Source organism: Pelodiscus sinensis, chromosome 3 (genome assembly GCF_049634645.1).
Source record: "Pelodiscus sinensis isolate JC-2024 chromosome 3, ASM4963464v1, whole genome shotgun sequence".
NCBI lineage: Eukaryota > Metazoa > Chordata > Testudines > Trionychidae > Pelodiscus > Pelodiscus sinensis.
This window is the reverse complement of record NC_134713.1, coordinates 59,880,447-59,889,872: the sequence shown is the minus strand read 5'-3', so window position 1 is coordinate 59,889,872 and position 9,426 is coordinate 59,880,447. Positions and strand designations below refer to the sequence as shown.

Below are 9,426 nucleotides of genomic sequence, written 5' to 3'. Positions count from 1 at the left end.
AATGGCAGGGCCTTCCATTGCCCCCTAGAACAGCCAGAAATACTCCTTCTGAAATGCATCTTTATACCCTAACACAAACAAGTTAGTGATGCCTCCTGACATCACCTTGTGCATGTTGGTTCAATCAAACCATCTCCTTTGCATACTGTCATCCTGACCTTATCTTTTCTTATCATTCTCCTTATCTTGGGGAATGTTTCTGCACCATGGTTAATATCAGAATGGTTTGTACTGGGGCATGTTTGTGCTCTGTAACTAGCACTTCTTAGTCAGATTCTGTGAACAGCTTCTGCCTCATATCAGGCCTCTACTATAAGGAGTTATGGCTTAGGCTCTTCTCTTACTATATCTGTCAGAAGGATATTTTAGAAATTGAAAGAAATAATTTTTTAAAAAATACAAAGCTTGCAGCTATATGCTCCTCCCTTCTTTTTTGTAATTTTATTATGAAGACTAGTGTATGGAAATTGGGTAGTATCCCTTTAAATAATTTGGTAACCCTCTAGTGGGTTATATTCTATTCTGGTGGCTTCTATACAGAAGCCACCAGAGGACTGAGAACAGCAGTATAGTATATATTTTAAGGTAGGCCTGTATTTTTACATTTAGTTGGTAAACATGGTTATTTGGAACCCAATTGCCACTGTGTGTTTTCCTCATATTCTTAATGTTGTATAGGGTGATGTCACTATCAAGTAACTCCTGTAAAACCTTAGCAGTTCATCTGTAACAAAGAGGGTTCCATTTTCACCAGTGAAATAGAACTAAAGCAACCATACACCTGTTTCTTTTAGAGTGACAGGTAGAAAGGAGCTCTTAGGAAAAATAAAGTAGATTTATAGTTTAAAAAAAAAACCAAGTTGGTACTGCTCTCTATGGGTGGCTGGCTCTAGTCAACATTGAATCTGTCTGGTAAGACAGCCAGCAAAAGACGTATATAGAAAACCCGCCGAATGACAAGCCTACAGGTGTTCACTGACAAAAACATCCAAGTGCTCAAAAACAGCTTCTTGTAAGGCAACAAAGGTTATGCCATGGGTAAATATAAACAGAGGCAGAGGATTTAGCAGGGTAATTAATGGATTGAAACCAGAAATGCATTTTTTTTGCTCAATCAAGTTTTTTTTCTGCCATGTTTGGGATTTTTGGAGAAAGCATCTGGCAAGCCTAGTGACCAGCAGGGCTGGGGCTCTGCCATCTTGCCTCTGAGCACATTGGTAAGTAGCCCCCTTACCACAAACTGTTTCCTCCGTTCCCAGCCCTTTGTCATAGAACTGGAGGTGGGGAGAGAACAGGCCCTGGGTGGATGGGCTGGGGAAGAGAACAGGCCCCAGGTGGGCTGGGAGAGCTGTCTGAGGCGGGGGAGGAGAACAGGTCCCAGGTGGGTTGGAAGGTGGCCTGAGAGGGGAGGAGAACAGGTCCTGGACGGAAGGGACGTAGGGAGAGGGGAGAGAACATGTCCCTGGTCCCAAGCCTTCTGCACCTGCCCATCACATCCCCAAGGCCCTGTCCTAAGGACCCAGGCAACACTGGGCAAGTCTGCTACTAGGTGTATACAGCTGAAAGAGTTATCTGATGATAGGGATGGGAGGGAGGAGACTTTCAGACTTGCTGACGAGGCCAAGATACAATGGCTGGACGCTGAACTTAGAAGCATGCAAAAGAATTTAAATTTGATCCCTAGGATGAGGCACAGAAACTTGCTGTCTTTCCTCCCCCAGCTTTGAGTGTAGCTGCTGCCTTCCATCCTGCAACCCCAGGAGAAGCTCAATCTTCCCTGCCTCTGTGGACCCAGGACTGAAGAAGTTCTGTGCCCCTGATGATTATAGGAAGGTCTGTGCCTCTGATTGACTCCTTATTTCACATGCCCCTGAGTTAGACAAATTCAACCTTGAAATAAGCTGTAATTTCCTAGTCGAGCAGGGGGAGGGAAGTTATATATTGGAACAATTTACCAGGGAAGGTAGTTGACTCACTATCCCTTGGAGTCTTTAAAACAAGATTTTCTCTAGTTCTGGGAGAAACTCTATGGGGACAAGCTAGATGGTCAAGTTGATCCCCCTTCTGACCTTGGAAACTGAATCTCCCTTTTCATTTCACCTCTTGGTGGGGCCCAGAGAGAACAGGAAGCTCTGTGTTGCTCTCCAAAAGCTGGCCCTGTGCACTAAAACAATGCCAGTAATCAAATCTCCTACTTCAGGACCGCTGCAAGGTTTAGGCTGGAATTTTTGACCCCCAGGCACAATTGGTCGGGGGCGCGGGAGGATTTTTCACGTTTCTCTGAAGCCTCGGAGATAAGCCACAGCTAGAGACAGGAGAATGGTGGACTATTGTTCTGAACTGGCTCAGTGAATCCTCTTTCTGTATGCGTGGCATGCTCACGCGGTCAGACTGATCTCTAGATTTGGGTTCAGGAAGGAATTTTTCTCAGGTCAAACTGGCAGAGATCTCGTGGGTTTTTGCCTTTCTCTGCTTCGTGGAATCAGCTTACAATGAAAGCGTCATCTGACATATTTCTCCTGTTCTCTTCCCTACCATACCAGGGGCCTCTGGCCTTTCTGCTTGTGGTTCACAACCGTTTAATCTTCTGAGCACTGAAATGTTTTGGTCTGACTGAAGTCATTGGGCCCAAAATAGGAGTGTCTGGGTGAAATGCAATGGCCTGTGATATATAGGAATGAACTAGAGATGAACTCATGGCTACTTCTGTCCTTAAACTCTGATGTATGAGAAGTGCATTCTGGGATCAGAGGGGCAGAGAGCTAGAAGGAAAGAGGTCTGGCCAAACTAATGACACATTCATGGTTAACAGATCCTCTCAAACCTCCTGAAATCCTCTCAAATCCCCGCCCCCCCATCTTCAGCCCCTGACACCCGCCCTCCCCACCTCTGCAAGGCAGTTACAGAAAAACAATTATGTAACAGCTGAGGCCCCATGCTAAGATGAAATATTGTTATATATCACTATTAATAAGTATTAAATGTGTATGGATCTAAACTATGTTTAGAGCCAACTATATTTGTAACTGGCTACAAATGCTGCAGCGAGGATTTTTGTTGAAATAAGTAATGAAAGTGTTGTAGCCTAGATGTCATTAGATCTGTGGTTCCCAGCCTTTTGGGGCTGCCGGGCGCCCAGGGGCAGGCCCACTCATGCGCCGGGTGCCCGGGAGAGGGGCCGTGCACACGCCCAGTGGCAGGGCCACCCATACGCCGTGTGCCCGGTGCCGGCGCCACCCATGCACCACACTCCCGGGGTCGGCGCCGCTCCTGAGCTACACATGCCAGGTGCCCGGGGCTGGTGCTGCTCCTGTGCCGCCCGCAGGCACCGCGTTGGGGACCATTGAGTTAGATATTAGTAATCAGTACATTTAATTGTTTGTACTGCTTTTGATGTGCCAATTTTGGATGAAACCAATGTATTCCTTTCATTAAAGGATTCCAGTTCAAACCAAAATCAGATCAAACCAAATTCAATATCTCATGGCATTTCTTCAGCCCCATTGAAAAACCTACTGATAATTACATTAAGAATCTCATCGAACTTCTCTGCATATATACCAAATTAAGTCTTCCTACTCATTAAGAACACCTTCAGGTGATCAATACATTTATATTGATGTGGGGCTGTTTTAGGATTATTGACAGTTCTTATGGAGGGTAATTCTGAGCAATTGAACTAGGAAATGATTTTACATGACATTAATGTCAATGGTGCTATACAAAAGAGCAGTTCATGCTGAACAGGAAGAAGTGCTTTATATGACCTCATGAAAAATAATACAGGTGGTGGACTTCTTAATCCTCTGCAGCTGCAGAGCACATGACATCTCTGATAAGGAAAGCATCCATTGTGGGAAATCTGTAATCTTCCTGCTCATGCCAGTAGGGGAGGGTTCCTAAACTGTTAGGAATGTGTGTGTGTGTGTAATCTGTAAAATACTAGAAGTGTTTTACCGCTTGTAACTTAACAGCTGGCTCACATGGGTTGGCCAATGTTATATAGAGATACATGGGAGGTAAAATGAGCAGGAATCCAAGTGGACTTGCATAGCCTGTACATAGTGGCAGGGGAGGGAGGGCAGAAAGAGTCCTGGCTGAGCTGGGGCCATAAATACACAGAACTAGTGGGATGTAGATAGGGTTACCAGGTAGACCCTGCCAAAAAACCGGACACACTTGATCATGGGCGGGCGAGGGGGACCGGCCAGGAGGGGGGTGGCGCTGGCTGGGAGGGGGGCAGAGTGGGAAGCAGAGCTGGCAGGGTGGGTCCGGGGGCCGCGGGGCTAGCCGGGAGGAAGGGGTGGGTGGGAAGCAGAGCTGGGGAGGGTCAGGGCCCGGAGGGGCTGGACGGGAGGAGGGGGAGCCAGAGGAAGGGGCGCGGGAAACAGAGCTGGTGGGGGGGAGGGATGCAGCCACTGGCCGCAGCCGGAGTCCAAGGGGTCGCGCCCCCGGCAGATAGTACCTCGAGTTGCTAGTAGAAGCCGGGAAGGGGGAGTGGCCACTCCCCCTGCCCGGCTTTTGCACGCAGCCAGAGGCTCCCAGGTGGGATACGGGGCTACGATTGGCGCTGGGAGCCTCTGGTCATGTGCAGAAGCCGGGCGGGGGGAGTGGCTGGGAGTCCCAGCCCCCGTCCCCTCCCCCCCTGACTTTTGCACGCGACCACAGGCTCCTAGCGCCAATCGTGGCCCTGCCTCCCAGTTGCTCCCTCGGCCCCCGCCAGGATTCCGTCTGGCACCCAGCCAGGAATTCAGAAAATACCAGACATTGCACATGTCCGGTATTTTCTGAATTTTTCTATTGGACAGATGGTGCAAATACCGGACTGTCCAGTAGAAAACTGGACACCTGGCAACCCTAGATGTAGATTGTTTGTTTTAGTGACAGGCAAAGGGTTCTGAACGGAACTTTCTCTTTACTAGGGAACAAAACAATCCCCAATGTATATATAATGCAGAGGAGTCGACAGCCTGCATCAGTTCCTAGGTAAGGTGGGTGGAAGCTGGCCCCATGCTCCTGGAAGGGGTGGGACCTTGGGCAGAAGGGGCGGGGCCAGAGGCACCCAGGCCTCCAGGCTGCCCAGGGTGCGGCATGCACCCCCTTCAGCCCTCAGAGCTATATGGAACCTGCAGTGCGGTGCAGCACTTTGGTAGCGATTTTAAGGGCCTGGGCATCTGGCCACTGCTACTATTTCAGCAACAGCCTCTGGCCCCTTTGAGTTGCTGGGACCTGGGCAACTGTCCTTTCCCCTCATTGACAGTCCTGATGTAACGTATATCTTGAATGTAAATGTAATGTAAAGTCAGTGCTACGTATCCGCGTGAGATCTGTATGCATAGGTTCGGAGGAAAATGAGATGGGCGAAGATCAATAAAAATCAGACATTAACATTGGTTAGTCTGATGGAAACAAGCCATGTAAATGGCAGGTGCGATACCAGTGGCTTCAACTGAGATATTCTGTTAGTAAAGTTCTCAATTGGGAACCTTGTGGGGCCATGGCTGCAGTGGCAAAAGGTGCATTCGCACCCCCTCCCCGCCCCCACCCTTGGCTAGGAGGCTGTGGTAACCTTTCCTGACAGCAGCTCTCTCTGCCTCCACTTACCTTCTAAGTGGAATACTCTAGCATGTTATAATGGGGGCTATACTTCAGACCTACTCAGGAACTCCAGTTAGTCCATAATGCAACAGTTCCCTTACCCACGAGAGAATCTGATTGAACAGGTGGGATCTGTGATTCATGGGCAGCAATGCCTTTCAATCAATTTCTGCATCCCATTCAGGTTTGGGTTTAAACCTACACAGCCCATTAGGGTTCTGTATATCTCAGATACTGTACTGATTGCTGAAATCAGTGGGGACCCTGCAACTGACAAGCCATAGGTTATTTGTACCTCTCAGGAATGGGTGCAGAACCTCAACTCTTCAGAGACATCTGCTCTGGAGTTTACCTCTCCATTGGTCCAACAGAGCTGCAGTCTGTCATTCTTTTGGGCACCCAGCAAAGCTCACCTAATTACCCAGGATTTTCTTGATGAGGTTGATCAGTGAAGAAGAATCCCGCCAATCACTTGTACTGTGGTTGCTGACTCTTTACAGTTGAGATACATTATCATATGCTTGTACTTAGGTTTGTGTGCCTAGAAACATAATAGGTACACAATATAAAACAAATTAACCATGCAAGTGTGTTGCCTTCCTCTCTGTCTCTTGTTAAAAAAAACCAAACAAACCCACACAAGATGAGAGAATCTAAACAATAAACAAAGTTGCCTCCTGAGGTTGCATATCACAACATGAGGGCAATCATGAGTAAAGTAATTTCTTATATTACTATGGAAATATTATATTACAGTTCATTGAATGAAATTGTACTAGAAACAGAAGATTCAGTCTAGGCTAATTCACCTAGGAAACACTGAAATGTCTAAGGGGACGATTATAATGCAAGTGTGACTTTATAATTCTGCAGATTAGAAATATTTTTAAAAATGTATAATTTTATCAGGCACCCATTTGTACTCAGATATTTCTACTTCTCCTGATAATAAAATAGAAGTAGAAACTAATGAATTGCAAATGGAACATTATATATATAAAGAACCTTAGAAAATGATGCTTTACTTTATAGAAAACAAGAAGTCCTTAAAAATAATAAATCTTGTAGACTCTGAATATTGGATTTATCCCCATTTTTAGATGACATATAGCTTTGTAACAAGCTTTCTTTGCAGTTTGGGGGGTGTGACGGGGCTAACCTGCCCCACACTGAGCAGGAGAAAGGGGAGCCCATTTATTGGGCAGAACACGCCCCTCCCCCACAGCCCTACTGGGCATGCTCGAAGTGCAGCCTCGCTATAAAAGACTGCTGGGCTGCTCAGTTGAGGCAGAATGCTGGGGAGGCAGGAGCTCCGGCCCAAGCTGCAGGCCCACCGCCAGACCTGCCGCCAGATCCAGAGCCGGAGGAGGCGCTGCTGCTTCTGCCACCAGCCCCGGGGCGAGCCCGCCCTCAACACCGACGCCCGTTGGCCACCCGCCCTGCTGCAGAACGCCCGGTGCCGCTGCCCCAGGGACAAGCCCGTCGGACGAAGCCGCTGCCGGCAACCCAGCATCGCCAGGTGGGACCTCCGTCGGCTACCAGATTGGGGGTAGAAAGCAACCCAGGGCAAGGGGCCGGGAAACCCCCCCCCCCAGTGGACTTAGCATGTTTTGGGGGAGGATCCCCCGCTGAGCCAGTGGTGGGAACCACCCACCACTATCAGGGCCCTGGGTTGGGGTCCAGTGGAGAGGGAGGGCCCGGACCCCCCACCCCACCCTGCTGCGAGGGCCCGGACCACCCCACCCTGGGCCTGCTGCGAGTGCTGGACTAGGCCGCTGGGCCTGCTGCGAGTGCTGGACTAGGCCCCCGGGCTGGGGGTTAACGCTTTGTTCCCCAGGGGAAACGGAGCGGAGGCGGGTGGTACCCCGCCACAGGGGGGAACAGAACAAGTATTAAAACACATTTACAGGCTATTAAAGTATGGCTCTGTTCAGTAAAGTGACTCAAACTTTAGAATAGTGGGGTCCCTTGTAAGCATTCTGGGGCAGGATACATCTCTTTGGGTATGTCTACACTACCCCGCTAGTTCGAACTAGCGGGGTAATGTATGCATACCGCACTTGCTAATGAAGCCCGGGATTTGAATTTCCCGGGCTTCATTAGCATAAGCGGGGAGCCGCCATTTTTAAATCCCCGCTGCTTCGAACCCCGTGTAGCGCGGCTACACGGGGCTCGAACTAGGTAGTTCGGACTAGGGTCCTATTCCGAACTACCGGTACTCCTCGTGAAACGAGGTGTACCGGTAGTTCGGAATAGGCACCCTAGTCCGAACTACCTAGTTCGAGCCCCGTGTAGCCGCGCTACACGGGGTTCGAAGCAGCGGGGATTTAAAAATGGCGGCTCCCCGCTTATGCTAATGAAGCCCGGGAAATTCAAATCCCGGGCTTCATTAGCAAGTGCGGTATGCATACATTACCCTCCTAGTTCGAACTAGGAGGGTAGTGTAGACATACCCTTTGTTCTGTGTTTGCATAGCTGCCAGCACAATGGGCTCTGGTCTATGTCCTGGTTGGTGACTCTCTTCTGCGGGTGATGGAGATACCTATCTGGGCAGTAGAGTGATACAAATAAGAAATAATAGCAATGTTTGTTTTTCAGTGACTCAAAGTCTCCCCTCCCCAAAATAGCCCTGGCAACTCAACCTGGGGCATGACAGCAAAAGTGGGTATTTGCCTTGTCATGTCAGAATCATAATTGAGAGCCCAGCTGTGCTTTCAATGTTGTTTAAATACCCTAGGCCCAGCTATAACGGATTGGAACTTAGTAACAATTCTGACCCAGGAAAACAATATCTAGCATACTTTTTCTTAACTGTTTTAGCTCTGCCAGTATAGCAGAAGTAAAATGTGTATTTTTCCATCAACGTGAGCAGCCATGGCTTTGAACACACAAAGGTGGAGGAGAAACCATGTATTCTCAAGCCTGGGAGAATCACAGCCACCACTCCCAGGAGGAAATGTAGGTAGCTGTAGTTGGTGACCCTCTTCTGAAGGGGATGGAGAAACTCATCAATTGGCATGACATCCTGAGAGGTATGCTCTGGCCAGGTGTCTGTATCTGAGATATTATGGAGAGATTTCAAGGATTATCCATCCCTGTGACCATGTGATTGCTAATGATACTGTGAGGTACAGCCCTGAGCAGATCAGGAGTGTCTACAGCCTATGGGGGGTGGTATGAGTGAAGGAGTTCAGAGTGCCGGGTAGCTCTCTTTAATCGTTAGGACCAGTGGTGAGGCCCAGTCATAGACAGATGCATCTTGGAGGTAAATGCCTGGATGTGAGGATGGTGTCACCAGGAGGGCTTCAGCTTCCTTGACCACAGATGCTGTTCTGCAAAGAAGGACTGCTAAGCAGAGATGAGGTCCACGTACCAAGAAAGGAAAAGAGCATATATGGTTAGCCAGTCAGTATCTTAGGTCAAGTCTTACACTGCCAGAGAAAGTTGACTCTAGATATACAACTCCAGCTATGAGAATAGTGTAGCTGGAGTAGACGTACCTTTGGTCAAATGTCTGTGGTGGCCCCAGTGTGGGAGGTTGATGGAAGAAAGTCTCCCATTGTCTTCCCTTACTCTTTGTGACTTGACTCGATGGTGGCGCCTTACTAGACCTGCTAAATTGAACTCCAGGAGATCCAACTCCGGACCATCGATCTTGGGGTAAGTGAAAACAAGCCCCTAGTGAGAAGGACTTTAAACTAGGTTTGACAGGGACAGGTAATGAAAGTCCACAGGTAAGTAAAAAATATGGTGACCTGGGAGAAAAGTCAGAATCTTGGGGCAGGGAGGGAGGAACATGGGCCATTATAGTAGGGAATAGGAAGAGAC

The 9,426-nt window shown here is 48.6% G+C and overlaps 1 long non-coding RNA gene across 1 annotated transcript; it reads left to right on the top strand.

The window, feature by feature from the left end:
- Positions 1–732: 732 nt before the first annotated feature.
- On the top strand, positions 733–6,261 carry LOC142827599 (uncharacterized). Its single transcript, XR_012902287.1, has 4 exons — positions 733–1,217; positions 1,722–1,833; positions 4,923–4,986; positions 5,901–6,261. It is a non-coding gene; the product is annotated as an uncharacterized LOC142827599 (long non-coding RNA).
- The last annotated feature ends 3,165 nt before the right edge of the window (positions 6,262–9,426 follow it).